The sequence below is a fragment of the Macaca mulatta genome, chromosome 2, assembly GCF_049350105.2.
Source record: "Macaca mulatta isolate MMU2019108-1 chromosome 2, T2T-MMU8v2.0, whole genome shotgun sequence".
NCBI lineage: Eukaryota > Metazoa > Chordata > Mammalia > Primates > Cercopithecidae > Macaca > Macaca mulatta.
This window is the reverse complement of record NC_133407.1, coordinates 155,212,991-155,236,570: the sequence shown is the minus strand read 5'-3', so window position 1 is coordinate 155,236,570 and position 23,580 is coordinate 155,212,991. Positions and strand designations below refer to the sequence as shown.

The window sequence follows — 23,580 nt, the reverse complement described above, 5'->3', positions numbered from 1 at the left end:
GCTGGAGTGCAGTGGTGTGATCTTGGCTCGCTGCAACCTCTGCCTCCTGGGTTCAAGTGATTCCCCTGCCTTAGCCTCCCAAGTAGCTGGGACTACAGGCGCCCACCACCATGCCCGGCTAATTTTTTGTATTTTTAGTAGAGACGGGGTTTCACCATGTTAGCCAGGATGGTTTCCATCTCCTGACCTGGTGATCTGCCTGCCTTGGCCTCCCAAAGTGCTGGGATTACAGGCGTGAGCTACTGCGCCCGGCCAATATTTTTTATACTCTGAAGGTTATGCAGCATGCCAAGCACTGGGGCAGCTCATTCATTGTGTCACTAGACTTGTTGGCAAAGGGTGCCAACCCAGAAGTACATCTCCTACAGCCCCCGCCAGATCTTGTCCTTTGGCTTCTCTGAATCCTCACCCAGGTATGTGTGTAGCTCTGGATGAAAGGTGTTGGGTTCTGCTGCTGCTCATCCATTCATGGTACTGAACTTAGAGGTGATGAGAGACAGATATGGTTCCCAGTTGGTCCTCATGGGTGCCTCTTTTTATCCTCCTTGGCTCCAGTGTGTCATTATTCTTATCCACATCCAGCTTTTATTCCTGAATAAATTGCTGGTCCAACTGACCTGTAGTGATTGATGTTGGGCTTAACACTAGCCACAGAAGCAACGACCTGTGCAGACTTTCTACCAACTCCCACAAATCGATAAGGTCTAACCCCTTCCATTAATTCCTCATTCTAATCACTCACAGTGCTTCTACTCTGATTTTAATTGATATACCAGGTAACCACTTTTATTAGTTACTGAAGGATGTTCTTATTCTTTACCTTTTAAAGCGTATGATATATACTCTTCTGCATCTGGTTTTATCATGTAACAATATCTCTTTGAGATCCTTTCATGCTAATACATAGAGAATTCTCCCGTTGCTTTTTTATAGTTGTATAGTATTCCATTGTCGAGATGTACCATATCTTTTTTACCAGTTCCCTATAGATAGAAATTTGAATGAAAATTGTGCAGGGATGTGTGTGTGTGTGTGTGTGTGTGTGTGTACATGTTTTCACATTGTGTACCACACTGAGTAGTAAGGGTCTTGACATCAAGGGCCTTGTTTTCCTTGTGTCCTTAGAACCTAACAAAGCCTAGCGCATAGTAGATTCTCAGTAAATTGTTTGTTGAAAGAAGGATGTACTTCTCCACTTTCTCCATAGGCGATCCTGTTAACACCCGTCACTTTCATTTCCATTTACTCTTAAATTTCTATTTTCAGCCAAGGCTACCCTGAAGGACCCAGAAATCAAACTCCCATCTCTGCCTCAGCCCAGAATGTCTAATTGCCTCCTCCCCATCTCCACTTGGATGTTTCACAGAATTCCTCTGTCTCAGCATTTCCAAAACTGAACTTCTCACTCCTAATCCCCTCCAACCTACCTGCTGTGCTTTGGATATGGTTTGTTCGTGCCCCCAAAATCTTATGTTGAAATGTGATCCCAGGCCAGGTGCGATGGCTCACACCTGTAATCCCAGCACTTTGGGAGGCTGAGGAGGGCAGATTACTTGAACTCAGGAGTTTGAGCCCAGTCTGTCCAACATGGCGAAACCCCGTCTTTACTAAAAATAAAAAATTAGCTGGGCATGGTGGCAGGCGCCTGTAATCCCAGTCACTTGGGAGGCTGAGGCATGAGAATCACTTGAACCTCATAGATGGAGATTGCAGTGCGCCGAGATTGTGCCACTGCGCTCCAGCCTGGGCAACAGAGCAAGACTCTGTCTCAAAAAAAAAAAAAAAAAAAAAAAAAAGAAATGTGATCCAGGCAGAATGAGAGTGGTGGCTCTCATGCCTGTAATCCCAGTATTTTGGGAGGCTGAGTGGGGCAGATCACTTGAGGCCAGAAGTTCGACATGGGCCTGGCCAACTTGGTGAAACTCCATCTCTACTAAAAATACAAAAATTAATTGGGCATGGTGGTGTACGCCTGTATTTCCAGCTGCTTGGGTGGCTGAGGCATGAGAATTGCTTGAACCCAGGGGGTGGAGGCTGCAATGAGCTAATAGCGCCTCTGCACTCCAGCCTAGGCAACAGAGTAAAACTGTCTCAAAAAAAAAAAAAGAAAAAAGAAAAAAAAAAAGAAAGAAATGTGATTCCACAGTGTCTCCAGGGAGGTGGGGCCTAATTGGGGGTGTTTGAGTTGTGGTGCCATTCTAGGTAGTGAGTGAGTTCTGGCTCTGGTGAGGCTGGATGAGTTCTCACAGGAAAGGATTAATTCCCAAGAGAGTAGGTTGTGCTAAAGCCAAGATGCCCCTCGGATTTGGGCTGGGATTATAGGCACGTGCCACAACGCCCGGCTAATTTTTGTATTTTTAGTAGAGACGGGGTTTCACCACGTTGGTCAGGCTGGTAAAGACCAAAACACTTCTTATATTAAATATTAAAGGAAATATGAACTATATATATATAAGACAGATAATGAAAATGAGCAAGATATTTATTTATCCAATTATTCCATCTCAGGGTCACAGGTGGCCAGAGTCTATCCTGGCAGCTCAGGACAGGAACCAACCCTATACAGGATGCCATCCCATTGCGCACACATGTGAGCATATGCACACACACACACAAACACACACACACACATACACACATAGACTGGGACAATTCAGACAAGCCAATCCACCTAAAGGGCACATCTTTGGGATTTGGGAGGAAACCAGAGGAACCAAGGAAAACTCAGACATGGGGAGAGAGTGCAGACTACACAGACAGGGGACCCAGCCAGGAATCAACTTTTTCTCATCAATGTTTTAATTGAATTGATGTTATTGGAGGTCCTGCTCTACTTAACTCCTCCAAGTACCCTAAAAGTCTCAATCCCAATACATCACTGACTCATAATGGATCCTGTCACATAAATCAGGTCCAAATGTGGATGAGGTTCCTAAGATATAATTCCTCAAGAACAGCTCTGAGCACTGTTTCTCTGAAGGCCTATGAGCTAGAGACGTTATCTCCTCTCCACGGACCCAGCATACAGAGTTGGCAAGCGGAAGATAAGCACAGTAGACACTTTTGTTCAAAAGGGGAAAAAACAGGACTGACAGCTGCCACTGGGTCATAGTAATTCTGAAATCCAGCAAGGCACGTGATGCCAGTTCCTTGATTGAGTCCTCTACTGCTCCTTGGGAATGATTACCTGCAGCTCCTGGCTCTATCCTTCTGGCTCATGGGTTTCTTTTAAGTCGTCCTTTCTTTCCCATAGGAAATAGCCCATGTTTGCATCTGAATAGCCTTCTCAGAAGGCTTCTTAGAAGGCTGGGGCCCACATGTCCCATTTTATTTTTGTGCTCTGCCTTTTCTGGTATAATTGTCCCTTGCTATTTGCGGTGGATTGGTTCTAGGACTCAGATGCTCAAATCCTGCAGTCAGCCCTGCCAGACCTGGGGATAAGGACTACTGCATTCCCAGTTGCTACTTTATCTTCAAACCTAGCATTTTGATTGGCTACCGAATGGGGTGGAATTATCATAACTCTTGGCCTTTGAAACTATTCTCAGTTTTCATTCCCCTGAATACTTTGTAAATTCTACACATTGAGCACCTACTGTACCCTAACACTGTTTTAAGAATCAGGGATATCGCAGTGAATGAGATAGACAAAAATAGCTGCCTTATGGACCTGCCATTCTAGTGGGGAAGGCAGAAAATATGCAAATAAGTGAGTAATATAAGAGGAAAAACTTTGGGAGGCTGAGTCGGGAGGATTACTTGACACCAGGAGTTCAAGACCTTCTCTTTACAAAAAAAAAAAAAAAAAAAAAAAAAAATTAGCAAGCCATAGTGGTGTATGCCTGTGGCTACTCAGGAGGCTGAGACAGGAGGATCACTTGAGCCCAGAAGTTCAAGGCTGCAGTAGGCCCTGATTATGCCACTGCACTCCAGCACCGGCAACAGAGCAAGACCTTGTCTCAAAAAAAGAAAAAAAGAAAAGAAAAGAAAAAAAAAAAGGAGAAAAGCCGTAGGGAGATGGCAATTTTTGTGTTTATGTTGTGGTGACAGAGAGAGGGACTTCAGTTTTAAATAGGGAAGGCTATTTCACTGAAAAGGTCACTTTAAAGTCAAGACCAGAGGAAAGTGAGCGAGTGGCCAAGCAGATACCTGGAGGAAGAGCTTTCCAGGTAGAGAGAAGTACAACTGCAAAAGTCTGATGTAGATGTGTGCCTTCTCCTTTCTTTTTTATTTATCTTGGAAGAGACAGTCTTGTTATGTTGCCCAAGCTGGTCTCGAACTCCTGGGCACATGCAAAGTGAAAGCAGAGAAAAGTAGACTTACCCCAGAAGCTGATGGTCCTGCAGTGTGCAAGGCCATTTCAGAATACACATAGAGAAAACAGGAGAATAGGTAGCGAGGGTTTTGCGGAAAGAGCCAATTTTAGCTGAAAAAGTAGGGGAAACCCCAGACATTGTGCCATCTCAGGGTTGGGACTGCTTGCCTAGATTTTGAGGTTTTTTTTTTTTTTTTTTTTTTTCCCCAGACCCCTCAACTTCTGAGATCTCAATGGGAAGCTGCTGATCACCAGTTTTAGGTGTTTTTATCTATTGGGAGACTCTTTCCCTGGTTCTGACTGCAACCAATTATTATTTTAGAGAGATAGCTTAATCTGACCACCACGTCATGGTTGCCTCACATTGCTGGTGGGGGAGTGGCCCCACTCCTGCCCTGCTCAGGTCTAACTACTTACTTACTGTAACAATTGCAAGGTTTTTGGATGGAACAATTGAAAGAATGGAGTTTGCATGAACCAAATAAGAAAAGACTATTAGAGGGCATTGTTAAAGATGGAGACAAAAGTTCTGAGTGGATCCTGATGTGTTCAGATGGGGCTGGTGCTTGGGAGGCTGCTCTGTGCTTACAAGAAGAGTTCTACCAGGTCCATCTTTATCACATCTTCTTTAATACTAAGTTCAGAGAGGCTTTAGCTCATTTTCCATTTTCTCGTGCTGTCTCCTCTGCCAAAGTGTCTATTTCTCCTGTCTCTATTACTGAGTCACACAATTGCTGTAGTCATTTGCAGTCTACTAGAACGATAACACACATTGGCATCAGACAGACCTTGGTTCAAAACCCTGCTCCACCAGTTTCTGTGTTGAGCTAGACCAAGTGACCTGATATGTTCGGTCTCAGTTCCTTATTTGTAAAATGGTGATAATAATTTTTGGTTAGGTAGTTAAAGTAAGGATAAATGATGCCTTCCGAAGAAGGACACAATTGGAATGGCCAGTTTACCCCTTGACCTCTCTTCGGTGGCATTCTTTATTCTGGAGCAAGGAGGGATGGCTGAGGGAATCTGTCTGTGGGTCCAACATGGCGCCGTCCTGCTCCTTGTACAAGCCTCAAAGATGGGGACAACCGTTTGGGAGCAGACATGTTTGTAGCACGTGATCCAGGCTCTGTCCCAAGGCAGCCGGAACGTGACTCAAGGTTGAGGCGGGGCTCCTCCTCCGCACCCCGGCGTCGAGCGTCTCGTGACAGGTACTTCCGCTCGGGGCGGCGGCAGTGGCGGAAGTGGGAGCGGGCCTGGAGTCTTGGCCATAAAGCCTGAGGCGGCGGCAGCGGCGGAGTTGGCGGCTTGGAGAGCTCAGCAGAGTTCCCTGGAACCAGAACTTGGACCTCCCCTCTTCTGTCCTCCGTTGAGTCTCCTCCTCGGCGGGAGCCCTCGCGACGCGCCCGGCCCAGAGCCCCCAGCGCAGAGGCCGCGGTAAGCAGCGGGCCCAGCCCGGCCGGCGGCCTGGCCCCATCCCCCTCCTCAACTCCTCGGTCGCCAGGGCCTCGCGTCCTCCCTGTCCTCCTGGCAGGCTCCAGGCCCAGCCCTGGCCTCGCGGGCAAACTCGGCATCGCTCAGGCCCACGAAGCAGGCCAGGACCCCACCCGGGTTGGAGAGGTCGGAGGTCGTCGGGCGTGACCTCTGGCCGGGTTGCCGGCCCCGGCCGCCGGTCTCGGACGCTCTGTTTACTGTTGGCGTCGATCTCAGAGACCCAAGAGGGTTCATTGACTTGGACTGCCCTGCGCCGCGGCAGGACGCGCTAGGCGGTGGAGTTATTTAGCGTGGCGAGCAGGAGGGTGTCAGAGCCCACGCCGCCCGCCGCCGTGCCCACCTGGCGGGCATGGGTCACAGGCGCTGGGGGCCGAGCCGCGTTCCCTTCCGGCTCTTCAGTTGAACAGCCTGACCCTGTTAGTGGGAGAGGTTCCCTGACGGCAACTGAGTCAAGGCGTGAGTCAGGTCACGTGCGCTGGGATCGCCTCAACACTTGTGTACATTGAGGCGCCTCTGGCGCTGGGAGACAGGGAGCTTTTTGTCCTAGGCATGTTACGGTAAATCCTGAGAGAAGTTTTTCAACTTAGTCGGGGAAAGATGGTAGTTGGATGTAGAGTTGTGTTTCCATTCGGACCGTGTTGGGGGCCTCTTTCTGCATTCATTTTACGCTTGATACCTAATGGGTCATAAGGGGAATATTGAGAATACTGACAGCAAATATTTGAGCGTTTGTTATATGCTAGGCAGCGTGGCAAGACCTTTTAACAGATCATTATGTTTAGTTCTTTGAACAACCCTCTAAAGTACCACTGTTGTGCCCACTTAACACAGTGGGAAATTGAACAGAGAGGCTAAACCATTTGACCAAGGTCACACAGCTAAGTTACGAAGCAAAGATGCAAGCCCAGGCAGTCAGACTCCAGAGCACTTTATTCAATTTGTAGGTTATACTGCTTTCACGTGCCCCTAAAGCTTGTGGTTTATCTTTTGCCACCTGGTATCTGTACCTCACTGCCTTCCACCACCTCCTTTCTTTCTGTTGATGTCGTTTGAAAGTCTTTCTGGTAGCATCAGTTCTCTCTTAAAGCCATAAGAAATGCCGTTTGCGACTTATCACACATATTGTAGTGTAGTTGAATTAGGAGCTCTTGAATACTGGCGGGGTACTTAACTGAGGTTTGAAAAATTTTGCAGGTAGGCCTGGCAAAGCTGCCTAGCGAACCTTTCTTACAACCTTAGTTGATGGCTGTCCAGCCAGTTGGTTCTTCCCTATTCAAAATACTGCATCTTTGGTTTCCTAAAGAACAGGCTCTTGTCTCTTTCTTGTGACTTAAGCAGCTGATGAGGCACATGATTTCTCATCCATGGATTAATAAAGTCTCCTCTTAGTGTGTTTCTCTCTTCAAACCTGGGAAGGTTTGTTCAGATTTGGATTTAAGAACTGGAAGGTGAGTTAGGAGTGCTTCTCCTGAAGGGACTGGCTAAGTTAAAGCTTAGCGTTCACAATCCTGTTGTATTCAAATTTGTCTTTTTTTTTTTTTTTTTTACCTTTGCTACCCAGCCTAAAATATTTAAGTGAGTAATAAGTACTGTAGCTTTATATAATGTTTGAGTTTAGAGGAGAGTAATGATAGGCACCTTTTTATTCATTCATGAAGTATTTTGAGTATCCATTGAGTATCAGCAATGTATCAGGCGTTGTGGGATGTTGACTCAGGGAGATAGGCATGGTTCCTGTCCTCAGGGAATTTTTAAAAGGTGAATGATCTTGGCCAGAAATTCTATTGTGGAATGATTTGGTGGTAGAACTTGAGGCTTTTTGGAAAGAGTTATTTCTCATTTCTGCTGATGAATCCGTAGTAATCCAAAGGATGGTGTTCTGGCTAACTTTAAGGCTTTGTTAATTTTAACAACAGCATTTGTATGCTCTTCAGAGAGTGTAGAAGATAATATTACAGTTTCTAATTTATCACATCTTTTAAAGAGTAACCTTCAACACTCTACTTGTTTCTCCTTTTGCTCTGGTGGCATTTGTTTTATTTTATTTATTTTTTGACACGGAGTTTCTCTCTTGTTGCCCAGGCTGGAGTGCAATAGCGCGATCTCAGCTCACTGCAACCTCTGCCTCCCGGGTTCAAGCCATTCTCCTGCCTCAGCCTCCCGAGTGGCTGGGATTACAGGCATGTGCCACCATGCCCGGCTAATTTTGTATTTTTAATAGAGACAGGGTTTCTCCATGTTGGTCAGGCTGGTCTCGAACTCCCTACCTCAGGTGATCTGCCTGCCTTGGCCTCCCAAAGTACTGGGATTACAGGCATGAGCCACTGCGTCCGGCCGACTCTAGTGGCATTTTTTTGGTTCACTCGAGAAGTAGTCCATGTCACTACCATTACCTTGCACTGCAGTGTCTTTGAGCAAAGGTACATTTGGACATTTGGCATACTGGATTTTTTTCTTCAGCTGGCAAGAAAGTTTAATGTAGCACTGATATTGTGTCGGCCATAGTTTCAGTACCATTCTACATAGAAAAGCTGTGCTACCCTATCTCCCACAAACTTTCTAGGTTCGCTTCAAGAGAAGATTTGGATTTTGCATTTGTGGTAGAACTGCATGAGTAAACAGAGGGTGGAATGTAGAAGATACTCTAAAAATAGTTTTATTAGTATATCCTTCTAGGTAGTTAGCAACCACGTGGGGCAATTTTTTTTTTCGTTTTTGTTTTTGTTTTTGTTTTTGTTTTTGTTTTGAGATGGAGTCTCGCTCTGTCACCCAGGCTGGAGTGCAGTGGCGCGATCTCGGCTCACTGCAAGCTCTACCTCCCGGGTTCACGCCATTCTCCCGCCTCAGCCTCCGAGTAGCTGGGACTACAGGCGCCCGCCACCACGCCCGGCTAGTTTTTTGTATTTTTAGTAGAGACGGGGTTTCACCATGTTAGCCAGGATGGTCTCGATCTCCTGACCTCGTGATCCACCCGCCTCGGCCTCCCAAAGTGCTGGGATTACAGGCTTGAGCCACCGTGCCCGGCCTTTTTTTCGTATTTTTTTTGATGCCAACTGTGTCTAAGCTCACAAAACCTGTATCAGAGAACAACGCTTTATAGTAAAGTGTGGCTTTGAATCAGTTTTCTGACCCCACTGCCAAGTGAAGCCAAAAAATTTTGGTTATTTGATTAGCTTTTAATACGTCTTCAAAGAGTTCTTTGCTAATAACATTTTTGCTCTTACTTTGGCATTAGCTTTTGTATACAAAGATGCAGCAAACACAGACCACACAAATACGACGGTTGTCTTATGCACATTGCTCTCTGGCATTTGACACAAATATTTTAGTTTTTCCCATGATAAAGTATTTAACTCCCCATTCATATAATTCAACAAATACAGCTGAGATAGATTTGACCAGATGTTGGACTTAGAGCTGTAGGCAGGTTTTTTTTTTCCTGGAGAGGTAAGGATTAGAAGTGCTTCTGAATAAGGCTAAACAGAGGTTCCCCTTGGCACTAAATGTCTTCTGAAGGCGACTGAAACTGGAGAAATGAACTCCCCGCCTCCCCCCTTATTTTTGGCTATTGGCTTGCTGTTGATGACTCTTACCTCTCATATAAGGAAGGTTGCCGCTGTGTTCTCAGGCATCCATTCCTTTGTGTTACCATGAGCTTATCTGTTAATATCATCTAATAGTTCTCTGTGCTTCTCTGTCTGCAGTTTGCTGCAGAAACATTTTGCAATGTGTTGATCTTTTCAGTTATTTGCTCTTACATCTTCCCTCTATTCTGTTTTTCCCCACACTCCATATGGCATTAAAGACAGAAAAATAGTTTGCGTTTGTGTTTTAAAACTTTTTTTTCTTTTTAGGAGGAGTCTCGCTCTGTAGCCCAGGCTGGAGTGCAGTGGCGCCATCTCGGCTCACTGCAAGCTCACCCTTCCAGGTTCACGCCATTCTCCTGCCTCGGCCTCCCGAGTAGCTGGGACTACAGGTGTCCACCACCACGCCTGGCTAATTTTTTTGTGTTTTTAGTAGAGACAGAGTTTCACTGTGTTAGCCAGGATGGCCTCTAGGATGGTCTCGATCTCCTGACCTCGTGATCCGCCTGCCTCGGCCTCCCAAAGTGCTGGGATTACAGGTGTGAGCCACCATGCCCGGCCAAAAACTTATTTTTAAAACATTTCTTAATGGTAGTTGTGGTCACTGCAATTTGTGAATCAGAGGTGTAAGTGATGTGGCGAGTGAAATCAAAACAGGTTTTTTAGCAGTGTCTGTTACCAGTTTCAATTTTAGTATCCCAGGCTGTGATTACAAAAACATTTTTAAGAATAGCTACTTGCAAAATATCTCCTTGGGGGAGGAGGAGAAAGCTTGGAAGTTGGTTCCAACACTAATCTACAGTACTGGCCTTGTTCATTTGCTTGAAGATGCAGTACTTAACTCATGGGACCTGGAGTCTCTGTTTTGGTGATGGCGTCACTGCTGAGAAATTAAGTTTGCCTGATTCTTTTGTCCACTTCTGGTCTCCTGGGACTGTCTACAGTTGGGACCAAGCAAATATGAGGAAGCCTATTAAGGGAAGCCTGGGACCAGGGCAGTTTAGGAATTCTCCAGCCTTACTTGTCTCTTAGTTGGTCCTTAGTTGTGTGGCTGCTGCCGTAGGAGGTTCTCTCTTCTCCCTCCGCCTTTCCTTTCCAGCTTTGCTTCATAATACTGGGCATTAACCATCTCACATTAGGAGTCCCTTAAAAATTACTTAGTGAGATAAATAGTTATATCATTGATTTCCAGTATTGGTATGTAAGCATAATAAAAAGTTGGTTTCCATTTAGTAAGCTTTGTACTTTGAGTTATTTGAGAGTACGTAATTACAAAGCTGCTATGAATTAACCTTAAGTGACACAGCATAGACTTTATGAAAAATAGTGTCCCTTATATATGGTATGCAGTCAGCCAACCAGCAGTTCTCCCGTGCACTTATAGATACGGGGGTCCCTGAGATAACTGCGGGTCATCTAAAACCCACTCTTAAATCCTCTGACCTGCGCCATGTTGATGGTTGTTAAAAGAGCAATAACATTTTGTAGAAACCTTCCTACACATTTGCTTTTAAATGCTTTTTAATATTTCTGTGCTGTTTGTAGTTTACATATGATTTCATTTGGTGCTCACAACTGTTGTGTGTATCTGCCTGAGATAGCTGAGGCTGTATGCTCATGTGGCTCAGCTGGAATGTCAGTTTAGGTCTGTTAACCAGCTCAGTGCTCTTTCTGATGTACCATCTTGCCTTTCCATTATATGCTAGTGCCCTAAAGACTGCGTCATGTTACCCCTTGTAAAAGTGTATCTTTGACTGGGGGCGATGGCTCACGCCTGTAATCCCAGCACTGTGGGAGGCCAAGGCGGGCGGATGACGGGGTCAAGAGATAGAGACCATCGTGGCCAACATGGTGAAGCCCTGTCTATACTAAAAATACAAAAGTTAGCTGGGCATGGTGGCATGCACTACCTTTTTTTTTTTTTTCCTCTGAGACGGAGTCTTGCTCTGTCGCCAGGCTGGAGTGCAGTGGCATGATCTCGGCTCACTGCAACCTCTGCCTCCCGGGTTCAATGATTCTCCTACCTCAGCCTCCCAAGTAGCTGAGACTACAGGCATGCGCCACCACGCCCAGCTAATTTTTGTAGTTTTAGTATAGATGGGGTTTCACCATGTTGGCCAGATGGTCTCAACCTCTTGACCCCATGATCCACCTGCCTGAGCCTCCCAGAGTGCTAGGATTACAGTTGTCAGCCACCACGCCTGGCCCCACTACCTTTTATTTAAAATGATATGTCTTTTTTGCTGATTATTAAACTATTCAGTTAAAACATAAGCTAGGAGAATTCAGAAATATAAAGAAGGAAAATTTGTGATTCACTACCCTGAGGAAGACCAAAGTGTTAACTGGTTATTTTCTTCCTTTGAATGTATATTTTAATACCTTCCTTTAATGAAATTGAACTCTTGGCCAGGCGTGGTGACCAGTACTTTGGGAGGAGTAATCCCAGCACTTTGGGAGGGTGAGGCAGGAGGATTGCTTGAGCCCAGGAGTTCAAGACCACCATGAACAACAAAGTGAGACTCCATCTCTACAAAGAAAAAAAAATTAGGTGGGTGTGGTGGTTGTGGTGGTTCACCTGTGCGTGGGAGGCTGAGACGGGAGGATCACTTGATTCCAGGAGTTTGAGGCTGCAGTGATTTGTGTTCGTGCCACTGCACTCCAGCCTGGGTGGCAGAGCAAGACTGTGTCTCAAGAAAAAAGAAATTGAACTCTCCCCAGAAATGATGTGAGAATTTAACTGTGGAGGAGACAGGACACTCTTGGGTCATGTGACCTGTGATACTTCTCCTAGTAGACACTGAATGATGAGAAGCTAGGGATCATAGGAATAGCTGTATTTTTAAAATGTTAATGGTAATGAGTGAGGAACCTGATGCATCCAGCTCCAGAGTAAGGTTTATTTGCCATGGTAACACTGGATAAGTACATTGTTGCCTGTATTTCCAAGTGATTTATCATTTCTGTATTTTAGTATATATATATAAAGAAAAGTGCACAAATAAGTGGACGGTTTGGATAATTTTTATAAACCCAGAGGCCCTCTTAGTCTCCTTTAAGTCGTTATCATCGATGCCCTGATGGTTGGGTAGTGAGTCTTCTGATTTCTAGAACTGTAGACTAATTTTGCCTGATTTGGATTTTGTGTAAATGGAATCATACACTGTGTATTCTTCAGTATCTGGTTTCTTTGACTCAGTGTTGTTTGTGAGACTTTGTGTCGTTGTGTGCAGTTGTAACTGGAGTTTCCATTGCTCAGTAGTATTATGTGATATATCATAATATATTTAAGTAAAAAGACTGAATTTTAGGGTATGTGTCTGTATTCATTTGCTAGGGCTGCTGTAACAAGTATCACAGATAGAGTGGCTTAAACAGAAGTTTTATTTTCTCAATTCTGAAGGTTAGAAATCTGAGGTCAAGCTGTTGGCAGGATTGGTTTCTTTTTTTTTTTTTTTTTTTTTTTTGAGACGGAGTCTGGCTCCGTCGCCCAGCCTGGAGTGCAGTGGCTGGATCTCAGCTCACTGCAAGCTCCGCCTCCCGGGTTTGCGCCATTCTCCTGCCTCAGCCTCCCGAGTAGCTGGGACTACAGGCGCCCGCCACCTCGCCCGGCTATTTTTTTGTATTTTTTAGTAGAAACGGGGTTTCACTGTGTTAGCCAGGATGGTCTCGATCTCCTGACCTCGTGATCCGCCCGTCTCGGCCTCCCAAAGTGCTGGGATTACAGGCTTGAGCCACCGCGCCCGGCCGGCAGGATTGGTTTCTTCTGAAGCCTCTCCTTGGTTTGTAAATGACTGTCTTCTCTTCCCTGTGTCTTCACATGATCTTTCTTCTGTATTGTCTGTCCTAATCTGCTTTTCTTTTAGGACACCAGTCATACTGGATTGAGGCCCACCCTTATGACCTCACTTAACCTAAATTACCTCTTTAAAGGCCCTGTCTGCAAATAAGTCACATTCTGATGTATTGGGGATTAGGATTTCAACTTAAAAATATTAGGTGGACACAGTTCACTTCATAAGAGTATCTATTCTGCTCTAGTAGATATGGCCGGTTTTCAAAAGTTGTAGCAGCGTACTCTCCCATCAGCAGTGTATAAGAAGTCCAAATATTCCACATCCTTGCTAGCACTTGTAACTTTTTGTCTCTTTAATTTTAGTTCCCTCTGGTAGAAACCCATTTCTTTATGGCACCATGGTACAGCCTGTTTACTCAACAGTGTGGGGGAACCTCAAGGGACTGGGGAAGGTTATCCTGGAGTAATATGTGTCAGTTTGAGACTACCTCTTGTAAATGCTACTTACATCCATTGGGGTTAGAAGCAGAGGTTTGGCCAGGCATGGTGGCTCACGCCGGTAATCCCAGCACTTTGGGAGGCCGAGGCGGGCGGATCACTTGAGGCCAGGAGTTCAAGACCAGCCTGGCCAACATGACGAAACCCTGTGTCTACTAAAACTACAAAAAATTAGCCAGACATGGTGGTGGGCACTTGTAATCTCAGCTACTCAGAAGGCTGAGACATTACAATCACTTGAACCCGGGAGGTGGATGTTGCATGAGAATTGCTTGAACCTGGGAGGTGGAGCTGAGATCTCACCACTGCACTCTAGCCTGGGCAACAGAATGAGACCCTGCCTCAAAAAAAAAAAAAAAAAAAAAAAAGGAAAGCACCACTTCAGTCCAGTGAGTGAGCAGTTAGTACTTCCATAGTTGCCCATCGCTTACTTTTGTAGTCTGGACTCCATTCCTGGTGGTGGAATTGGCCTATAAAAGAGTAATCTGTGGGGTATAAATCTAGCCATAGTAGATAGTGCTTTCCTTCCAACTCTTTTTTGATCAGACACTTGGGCCCTTAAAATATCATATTCTGTCGTACATATGCTAGAAATAGGTCTGTTTTGCATATTCTGACTGACCTTTCAGATATTAATGGGCCTTTGACCACCAGCATGTTGGCTGCGTGATGCTCAGCTTTGTGTATCTATTATAGACCTTAGTGTGATTGAAATAAAACATTGCATGACTTTGCCTGTCTTCCAACTTTAAGCCACTTGAGGACAGGGATGAATCACTATTCTAGAATGGATCTTGAAATATTACTAAACTTTTGTTTAAAATTTTTCCAGTTCTAACTTTGCAGAGTAAGTTATTGTTTATAGCATGTAAATTATGCTTCTGGGTCACTGATTAATATGTGTAGGTTTCCTGAATGATAAACTGTGTGTTGTGTTCATTTAACAGATTTTTTTCTCTACTATAAGAAAACACTGTTGGCTCCTATGGGGAATTATTCAGGAATAATTGTAAATACAGGGCAGATGAGAGTCATTTAGTTTAGAGTTGTTCAATGCCTAGGGTGGTGGATTTTTAAATAAATTGGTAGGCAGGTTACAGTTGGGAAACCATTGTAGTTGAAAGGAATGGCATAAGTCGATGAATGGATGTAGGGATTACAGTAGCTCTAATTTGGGAATGACTGTATGTATGGAATCCAGATCCTAGTGGGGAGGGCAGGCGCTGCAATCCCGTGTTGGAGGCTTTAAGGTCAACCAAGTGGCACTTCGCTCCATAATGCTGGAATAGACACGGCATAATCCTGTCACTTGAACCTCACAAGTAAGTCAGATGGTACCCTAGTTATGGGTGAGGAATGGCTTTTATGTTGTCATTTGTTTAAAGAAACCATACATTAAGAGCTTAGTGGGCCAGGACTGAAATACCACAAGTGTTGTGCTTAAACTTTTAGAGAGTTGTTTCTTCAGAAGTGGCTTTAATGAAAAGTTAAATGTGGGAACTGGTTAGGGGAGGTGGGATAGAGGAAGAGAGCAGTAAGTTTGGTTTTCCTCTTTTTTTTTTTTTTTTGAGACGGAGTCTCGCTCTGTCGCCCAGGCTGGAGTGCAGTGGCTGGATCTCAGCTCACTGCAAGCTCCGCCTCCCGGGTTTACGCCATTCTCCTGCCTCAGCCTCCCGAGTAGCTGGGACTACAGGCGCCCGCCACCTCGCCCGGCTAGTTTTTTGTATTTTTAGTAGAGACGGGGTTTCACCATGTTAGCCAGGATGGTCTCGATCTCCTGACCTTGTGATCCGCCCGTCTCGGCCTCCCAAAGTGCTGGGATTACAGGCTTGAGCCACCGCGCCCGGCCTTGGTTTTCCTCTTTAGCCAGTCCATTGTGGGCTCCTCTTAGCAATTTATGGGCAATCTTTTTTACTGGTTAAATGCCTGAGATAATCTAGGGTTGATATCAAAAGCTTCCAGCTATCCAAAATAGTTCTTATGTAACTGTTTTACTAGGTATCTGCTTTCCAGTTTGTCTTACCAAAAAGAAAAAAAGGCACGAATCATCTTAGTCTCTCGTTAGAGACTAAACTTTTGGTTTAGTACGTGGGTTTAGAAAGCTTGAGAACAGTGGTGCGTCACCTTGAAGAATCTGTTGATCTAAGAGTGAAGTCCTCTTCACCAGAATTGCCTTCCAAGAGACTCTTCTTTGTGTAAGTTGCCTTTGCTTTTTCCCTCCCAGCAGGAAGGCAATACCCAGAGCAAAGTACATAAACAATGTCTTTACATTACATAGAGGTTGTTACCTTGTTTAAGCTTCACAATTTAAACTAAGTAGCATTTGATTTGTCTTTTTTTTTTTCCAGATGAGGAAATGGACTAAAAGGTCATGCTCAGTATCTTGGAGCCACTGTGCGTTAGTGGTACCGGGACTAGCATCCAGTATTCCAAGTTGACAGATAATTCTTTAATAATAGCAAAAGAGTAATAGCATCTTCTGCGGAAGAACAGCCTTTGCAAATTTTATCATTCAGTTTTATTTAAATGTTTTTAAAAGAAGGTTGCTCACAGTAGTCTGTTTCTTTTGAAATATAAATTTTCAGGTGGTAAATCTTCAAGCACTATCAGACAGAATAAGCTAGGTTATGCTGTAGTAACCAATAACTTTAAAATGGCCGAAAAGAGCATTGGTTTTTTAGAGGCTCTGCATCATTCTTTCTCCAACCGCTGGAGCAGCCGTGGTAGGAGTATTGCTGGCTGCCTTGGCAAAGGGAGAAAGAACTGTTGGAGGCTCTTGTTCCTACAGTTAAATTCCAGCACAGGAATGACACGTTATTTCATGTCACTTCTGCTTACCGTTCATTGACCAAAATGAGTCACACCACACAAGGAATCAAGTGTGATCCTAAAAAAAAAGAGCTTAGTTATAGATAACTGTGTTGCCCATCTTTACTCACTAATCACCTTCCTATCCTAAGAAAGTTGTTTTTTGTTTTTTGTTTTTTGTTTTTTGAGACGGAGTCTCCCTCTGTCACCCAGGCTGGAGTGCGGTGGTATGATCTTGGCTCACTGCAAGCTCCACCTTCTGGGTTCACGCCATTCTCCTGCCTCAGCTTCCCGAGCAGCTGGGACTACAGGCGCCTGCCACCATGTGCCCGGCTAATTTTTTGTGTACTTAGTAGAGACGGGGTTTCACCATGTTAGCCAGGATGGTCTCGATCTCCTGACCTTGTGATCCGCCCGCCTCGGCCTCCCAAAGTGCTGAGATTGTAGGCGTGAGCCACTGTGCCCGGCCATTTTTTTTTGAGATGGAGTCTCTGTCACCCAGGCTGGAGTACAGTGACGATGCAACCCCAGCTCGTAGCAGCCTCTGCCTCCCAGGCTCAAGCGATCCTCCCACCTCAGCCTCCCAAGTAGCTGGGACTACAGGTGTGCACCACCATGCCCCAGCTAATTTTTTATATTTTTGATGGAGATAGGATTTCACCATGTTGTCCAGGCTGGTCTTGGACTCCTGAGCTCAAGCAATCCGTTCGCCTCAGCCTCCCAAAGTGCTGGGATTACATGTGTGAGCGACCTATCTTTCAGTCTTTTTTTTTTTTTTTTTTTGAGACAAGGTCTCACTCTGTCGCCCAATCTACAGTGCAGTGGCGCCATCATGGCTCACTGCAGCCATGCCCTCCCCAGGCTTAGGTGATCCTCTCGTCTCAGCCTCCCCAGCAGCTGGGACTACAGACACATGCCACCACATCTGGCTAATTTTTTTGTAGGTTTTTTTTTTTTTTTTTTAGAGAGGGGTTTTACCATGTTGCCCAGGCTCATCTCAAACTCCAGGACTCAAGTGATCCTCCTATTTTGGCCTTCCAAAGTGCTAGGATCACAGGAATGAACCACCATGCCCAGCTCTCCCCTGTCTTTAGAACCTCCCCCCTGCCCTTTTTTTTTTTTTTTTTTTAAGGATTTGTTCTTGTTTTTATTTTGTATTTCAACATTTTGAGACAAGGTCTCACTGTTGCCCAGGCTGGAGTATAGTGGCCTGAACACAGCTCACTGCAGCCTCGACCTCTTAAGCTCAAGTGATCCTCTTGCTTCAGCCTCCTGAGTAGCTAGGCTCACAGTTGTGTGCCACTGTGCCCAGTTAATTTTGTTTTTTTGATAGAGACAGGGTCTTGGCTATATTGCCCAGACTGGTCCCAAACTCCTGGGCTCAAGTAGTTCGCCCACCCTGGCTTCCCAAGGCGCTAGGATTACGGGTGTGAGCCACTACTCGTCAAGAACCCTATGTTTTTCCATTATTCTTGTTTGAGGCTCTCCACAAATGGTTTCCAGCTTGCCTTCCTGGCTTTGTTTTTTTTAATAAAGACACACGTTCCTCTGAGTTGCTTTACTCACCTTTTCCTTACCACACTTTGTTCTCTACTTCCTTCATCTTGATTCCTGCCACTTCCCTTTCATCTCTGTTTTCTAGCTCCAGTACTCTGTTGGCATCCTGCCTGACTCAGGTACCAGTCCACTTTTAGCTTTTCTTAATCACTTCCACCCATACTGTTCTCTCTTTTTACTGAATCCCTGGGCTTGCCACATATTATCTTGTAGTTGTGGATTTTGTGTATGTATCTTTTCTACCTTAGGAGGGGGCCTTAAGGGTAAGTCCCAGACTGATTTACCTGTTTTTCCCCAAATGTTAACCATTTGAAAGAAAGAATTAAATGGATGTTTCTCAAATGGCTTTTGATAGATACATGTATAATAATATATCTGTTGTCATACCTGGCTGGAAAAGAAAATGCCTGTGAATTCTTCACATTGTTTGAAATCAGTGTGTCAGAAGCTGTAGGATTGTAGAAGCTTCCTTAAGCAAGGTCACAGTATGGCTGTCAAATGTGTTACTAAGCTTTAGTCTCCATTTCTGAAAAACGAGAGTAATGGGTAATCCTTAAGATCCTTTCGTATTTTGACATTCTCTGACTCTTGAACATACTGCTGTGGCTTTTGCACCATCCAGCTGGTTAGATGACACCATCAGAAACTTTAAGGACCCTGTTAGCCATTGAGTATATGGATCTTTGCCCATTCATTTCTTAGAGGCAAGAGGCACTGGTAGGCAGTTAGATTTTTCTTTAAAACGTGTACTCTTCTAAATTACAGAAGCAGTATAAAAGAAAGTGGACCGGGAGTGGTGGCTCAAACCTGTAATCTCAGCAGTTTGGGAGGCTGAGGCGGGTGGATCACCTGAGGTCAGGAGTTCGAGACCAGCCTGACTAACATGGTGAAACTCCATCTCCACCAAAAGTACAAAAAGTAACCAGGCGTGGTGGCGCGCTCCTGTAATCCCAGCTACTCAAGAGGGTAAGGCAGGAGAATTGCTTGAACCTGAGAGGCGGAGTTGCAGTGAGCCAAGATCATGCCATTGCACTCCAGCCTTGGCAACAGAGCAAGACTTTGTCTCAAAAAAAAAAAAAATCTTAAAGTGAACAGATTTTTTCTATCATTCTGGATAATTTGGTGGCTATAATTCAAAACGTTTATTTATTTATTTATTTTTTTGAGACGGAGTCTTGCTCTGTCACCCAGGCTGGAGTGCAGTGGCCGGATCTCAGCTCACTGCAAGCTCCTCCTCTTGGGTTCACGCCATTCTCCTGCCTCAGCCTCCCGAGTAGCTGGGACTACAGGCACCCGCCACTTCGCCCGGCTAGTTTTTTGTATTTTTTAGTAGAGACGGGGTTTCACCGTGTTAGCCAGGATGGTCTCGATCTCCTGACCTTGTGATCCGCCCGTCTCGGCCTCCCAAAGTGCTGGGATTACAGGCTTGAGCCACCGCGCCCGGCCAAAACGTTTATTTTTTTATAAAATTTAAATGAGATCATAAAATACATACTCTTGGCTGGGCGCGGTGGCTCAAGCCTGTAATCTCAGCACTTTGGGAGGCCGAGACGGGCGGATCACGAGGTCAAGGAGATCGAGACCATCCTGGCTAACATGGTGAAACCCCGTCTCTACTAAAAAAAAAAAAAAAACTAGCTGGGCGAGGTGGCGGGCGCCTGTAGTCCCAGCTACTCGGGAAGCTGAGGCAGGAGAATGGCGTAAACCCGGGAGGCAGAGCTTGCAGTGTGCTGAGATCCGGCCACTGCACTCCAGCCTGGGCAACAGAGCGAGACTCCGTCTCAAAAAAAAAAAAAAATACGTACTCTTCTGCAATTAACTTTTTAAAAATTTAACCATATATAGTAGTCAGCTTTTCTTGTAAGTGCATACTATTTTTAATGACTGTATTGTATTGATCATAATTTAACAGTCCTCTAAATGAACATTTCAGTTATTTCCAGCTCTTTAAGAAAAGTATTTAATAGGGCCGGGCACAGTGGCTCACGCCTGTAATCCCAGCACTTGTGGGAGGCCAAGATGGGTGGATCACTTGAGGTCAGTTGAAGACTAGTCTGACAAACATGGTGAAACCCTGTCTCTACTAAAAATACAGAATTAGCTGGGCATGATGGTGCACGATTGTAATCCCAGCTACTTGGGAGGCTGAGGCAGGAGAATTGCTCGAACCTGGGAGGTGGAGGTTGCAGTGAGCAGAGATTGGCCATTTTTTGCCCCAGCCTGGGCAACAAGAGTGAAACTCCATATCAAAAAAAAAAAAAACAAAAACAAGGGCTGGGCACGTTGGCTCCCGCCTGTAATCAATCCTAGCACTTTGGGAGGCCGAGATGGGTGGATCACAAAGTCAGGAGATCGAGACCATCCTGGCCAACATGGTGAAATCCCATCTTTACTAAAAAAAATACAAAAATTAGCTGGGTGTGGTGGTGTGCGCTTGTAATCCTAGCTACTGCGGAGGCTGAGGCAGGAGAATCGCTTGAACCTGGGAGGTGGGGATTGCAGTGAGCCAAGATCGCGCCACTGCACTCCAGCCTGGCGACAGAGAAAGAGAAGTATTTAATATTTATATTTTCCTACTTATCTAATCATTTCCTTAAGATTTAGTGAGTATACATACTTAAAATTTGGTTTTCATTGCCATATAGCCTTCGGGAAGGTTGTATACTTTACATTTGTAGTTTGAGAATTTCATTTATATGGTTGTCAATTGTCAGTTTTCTTAATCTTTGCCAGTTTAATGAATGGGAAAAATTTAAATGATGTCTCATTATTGAGGGCTTGTGTTTTGGTCAGGCCTGGCGGGTCACTCACGCCTGTAATGCCAGCATTTTGGGAGGCCAAGGTGCGCGGATTTCTTGAGCCCAGGAGTTCAAGACCAGCCTAGGCAACATGGTAAGCCCCTGTCTTTACAAAAAGTTAAAAAATTAGCTGGGTGTGGTGGCACATACTTGTAGTCCCACCTACTTGGGGGGGTTCAGGGGAGGATCTCTTGAGCCCAGGAGGTTGAGTCTACAGGAAGCCATGATAATTCCACTGTGCTCCAGCCTAGGTGGCAGAGGGAGACGTCTCAAAAAAAAAAAAATTGTTTATTCAATAGATTAAACTTTTGAAAAAATATTAACTACATTTTTTTATGTATACTTAATTTTTTTTTAACTTTCTGCTTTTGTACATTTATTGTCTTTTGTGAATTGGCTTTTGTTCTCTGAAGCCCATGTGAGGTTCTTGTACCTCACCTCTCTCCCAGTTTATAAACATTATATGGCAAGAATTTTGATCCTTTTCATGTTGCAAACATTGTTCCTGGCTTGTATCTCTTGGTCTTGTTTGGCTGATGGCATGTTTTTGTAACATAGAAAATTTTCTGTAGTCACATCTGTCAATTTGTTTTCTGCGCTTCATGTTATGCTTAGGCCTTTCCCACCCCCAGGACAATAAAAACAATGTTTTCTTCTAGTAATTCTAGTACTTAGCCAGGTATAATATGTCAGGATCTTTTCCCAAATGCATAGTTTTTCCAGTATTTTATTGTATTATTATCTTTTCCTCATTGACTAGAAATTTTTTTATCACACAGTATATTTCCCACCTCCATGTCTTTTTTTTTTTTTTTTTTTTTAATTTTAGATAGATTTATTTACGAAATAGAGATGGTGTCTCACTATGTTGCCTAGACTGGTCTCGAACTCCTGCACTCAAGCAGTCCTCCCACCTTCACTTCTCAAAGTGCTCGGATTACAGGCGTGAGCCACCATGCCTGGCTGTGTCTGTTTTTTTTTAACTCTTCTGTTTCATTCTTTGTCTGTGGGACAGTACTACTGTCTTATTTGCATCTGTTTTGTTTTATATATATGTACACACACACAGATACGTACATACGTACATATACACACACACACACAACACGTTTTTTTTTTTTTCCTTGGAGAGAGGGCATTGCTCTGTCACCCAGGCTAGAGTACAGTAGTGCGATCACGACTCATTGACTCATTGCAGCCTTGACCTCCCAGGCTCAGGCCATCCTCCCACCTCAGCCTCCTAAGTAGCTGGGACCACAGGTGTGTACCACCATGCCCGACTAATTTTTTTTGTAGAGATGGGGTCTCGCTGTGTTGTCCAAGCTGGCCTCAAACTCCTGGGCTTAAGTGATCCTTCCACCTTTGGCCTCCCAAAGTATTGGGATTACAGGCATGAGTCACTGTGCCTGGCCTAGTTCATAATTTATTGTGATAAGCTAGGCAGTTTCCCATGTTTCCTAGAACTCTGCTGAAGTTGGACTCAAATACATGTTTACTTCTGATTAAATCGGTGCTCTTTCTTTCCTTTGTCCCTTAGTCATCTTATGTCTAGCAGACTCGTTCATCAAGAAATTTAGAGGGAGCCTGGGCGCGGTGGCTCATGCCTGTAATCCTAGCACTTTGGGAGGCCTGAGTTAGAGACCAGCCTGGCCAACATGGCAAAACTCTGTCTCTATTAAAAATACAAAAATTAGCCCGGCGTGGTGGCTAATGTCTGTAGTCCCAGCTACTTAGGAGGCTTAGGTAGGAGAATCACTTGAACCCGGGAAGGGTAGGTTGCAGTAAGCTGAGATGATGCCACTGCCCTCCAGCCTGGGCAACAGAGCGACTCTGTCTCAAAAAAAAAAAGAAGAAAAGAAATTTAGAGGGCGCCTTTCCTGAGGTGCCTCGGCAGAGTGAAGAAGCTAAATTTTCCCCCTCCCAATGTATCTGGGAAAAATATCCTGTAAATGAATGTTTACTCAGGAGGTTTTTGAGTACTTACCATGTCCCAGGCCCTGTGCAAGACAGTATCTATACAAATGGTAAAATATCTGGTTCCCAGCCCCCAAGGAGCCCTGGGTTTGGTAGGGCATTGGTCATTGGTACATATCTTTTAATCCTTGTATACTTACTGGCTTATGTAATGGATTAAAAGAAGGCTTTGGAAAGCAAGTATTAGATTTTTTGTTTGTTTGTTTTTGGAGACAGTCTCACTCCACCCAGGCTGCAGTGCAGCGGCGCGATCTCAGCTCACTGCAGCCTGTACCTCCCAGGTTCGAGCGATTCTCATGCCTCAGCCCTATTTCCACCTCTTCTAATTTTTGTATTTTTAGTAGAGATGGGGTTTCGCCATGTTGGCCAGGCTGGTCTTGAACTCCTGACCTCAAGTGATCTGCCTGCCTCGGCCTCCCAAGGTACTGGGATTACAGGCGTGAGTTACCATGCCGGGCTGCAAGTATTAGATTTTTAATTAGGTTCATGAAGCCTTTCTTTTTTTTCTTTTTTTTTCAGTATTTGAACAGTCACTTCATAATCTACAATTTAGATGGATTTTTACTGTTAACCGTTGTCTAACTTTGGCAAATTGGATTTATTCCTGGTGGAAGGTTATTCTCAGTTCCATAGGAATGTCCCAGATTTTACATACATTAAAAATGTTTCTTTTGCCACAAATGTTTCTTTTCTGCCTTATTAATTTTAACATTTAAAGAGGGGGTTAATTAATTTTCACGATTTACAGTGGCCCATTGG

General features: G+C 44.6%; 1 protein-coding gene and 1 long non-coding RNA gene across 7 annotated transcripts in view; one reads left to right on the top strand and one right to left on the bottom strand.

Annotated features, from left to right (window-relative positions):
• Nucleotides 1-5,572: 5,572 nt before the first annotated feature.
• The window catches only part of RAB7A (RAB7A, member RAS oncogene family), an 88,444-nt gene continuing 70,436 nt past the window's right edge, over nt 5,573-23,580 (top strand). For all 6 annotated transcript variants that reach the window (XM_015130099.3, XM_077993672.1, XM_077993676.1 and 3 more), the window contains exon 1: nt 5,573-5,749. The gene's annotated coding sequence lies outside the window, so the exon portion shown is untranslated. The remainder of the gene's footprint in view (nt 5,750-23,580) is intronic.
• LOC144339338 (uncharacterized) lies at nt 15,666-21,131 on the bottom strand. Its single transcript, XR_013414301.1, has 2 exons — nt 20,409-21,131; nt 15,666-16,807 (listed from the first exon to the last, which is right to left on the bottom strand). It is a non-coding gene; the product is annotated as an uncharacterized LOC144339338 (long non-coding RNA).